This window comes from Myotis lucifugus, unplaced genomic scaffold (genome assembly GCF_000147115.1).
Source record: "Myotis lucifugus unplaced genomic scaffold, Myoluc2.0 scaffold_493, whole genome shotgun sequence".
Taxonomy (NCBI): Eukaryota; Metazoa; Chordata; class Mammalia; order Chiroptera; family Vespertilionidae; genus Myotis; species Myotis lucifugus.
The window spans coordinates 433,701-435,220 of record NW_005871541.1 but is presented as its reverse complement, the minus strand read 5'-3'; the positions used below and the strand labels follow the sequence as shown (position 1 = coordinate 435,220).

The following is a 1,520-nucleotide window of genomic DNA, read 5'->3' as shown; positions in this document are numbered from 1 at the left end:
CACTCACCCAGGCTGGCCAGGCACCCCAGTGGGGACCCCACCCTGAAGGGGTGTGGCCAGTCTGAAAACGGCCCTCAGCCCCTCACCCAGGCTGGCCCAGACACCCAACGGGACCCCCACCCTGATCTGGGATACCCTTCAGGGCAAACCAGCCAGCCCCCACCCATGCACCAGGCCTCTATCCTATATAATAAAAGGGTAATATGCAAATTGACCCTAACAGCAGAGCGACTGGGAATCACTGGTCACTATGACACACACTGACCACCAGGGGGCAGACGCTCAATGCAGGAGCTGCCCCCTGGTGGCCAGTGTGCTCCCACAGGGGGAGCTCTGCTCAGCCATAAGCCAGGCTGACGGCTGGAGTACAGCAGTGGTGGTGGGAGGCTCTCATACCCGCCTCCTCAGCAGCGCTAAGGATGTCCGACTGCAGCTAGGCCTGCTCCCCGCTTGCAAGTGGACATCCCCCGAGGGCTCCCGGGCTGCCAGAGGGATGTCTGACTGCCAGCTTAGGCCCAACCCCCCGGGGAGCGGGCCTAAGCCAGCAGGTGGTCATTCCCCAAGGGATCCCAGACTTCGAGAGGGCACAGACTGGGCTGAGGGACCCTCCCGAGTGCACAAATTTTTGTGCACCGGGCCTCTAGTATATATATAAAGATCTTGTACTTTTCCACCAGCTCAATTTTGCTCATACACCCAACTTCAAAACCACCTCCTCTCTACAGCCTCCCTTGATTCCTCCCATGACTAGAAGTGAGTTCTACTTCCTGTGTGCATGCTTAGCCCTCAGTTGACTCTCTTTGCACTTATCATATTCTACCTTACACTAAAGGTGTTGATCTGCCTCTCATACCTTTATCTCCTCCCCTTCTAGACTATAATCTCCTTGTAATCTAGTGTATTATTTCCATATCCCTCAGTAAATATTTGCTAAGTGAAAGAATAAATTCCCAGGTGCCCTTGAACACACTACCCTAAGGTTTGATAGCAACTCTATTAACATTTGGAACTGGATAATTCTTTGTTGTAGGGGACTATTCTCTGCATTGTAAGATGTTTAGCAGCATCCTTGTGACCTCTACCCACTAGATGCCAATAGCAGCCTCTCCACCCCTTAAGATAGCCAAAAATATCTCTAGACATTGCCATGGCCCATGGAGGGTGAATTCACTCCCCAGTTGAGAACCACTTCTCTATACAAATAGTTCTCAAGCCTGTTCCACATTTAGACTTTTTTTTTAATTGTCCTTAATCTTTTTTTAATTAAATCTTTATTGTTCAGATTATTACAGTTGTTCCTCTTCCCCCCCCCCCCCATAGCTCCCCTCCACCCGGTTCTCCTCCCAACCTCCGCCCTCACCCCCCCACGGGCAACTGTCCTCATCCATAGGGCACGATTTTTTGTCCAGTCTCTTCCCGATCCTCCAAAACCCTTTCCCCCCAAGAAAAGGCAGGCCACCTCCCTTTCTAGCCCCCTCGATTCTATTATAATCACCCAGTTTATTCCTGTCCTCCAGATT

General features: G+C 51.5%; 1 protein-coding gene across 1 annotated transcript in view; it reads left to right on the top strand.

Moving 5' to 3' along the window:
• CXCL17 (C-X-C motif chemokine ligand 17) overlaps nucleotides 1-1,520 on the top strand; it is a 17,788-nt gene that overhangs the window by 4,422 nt on the left and 11,846 nt on the right. The window lies entirely within an intron of this gene.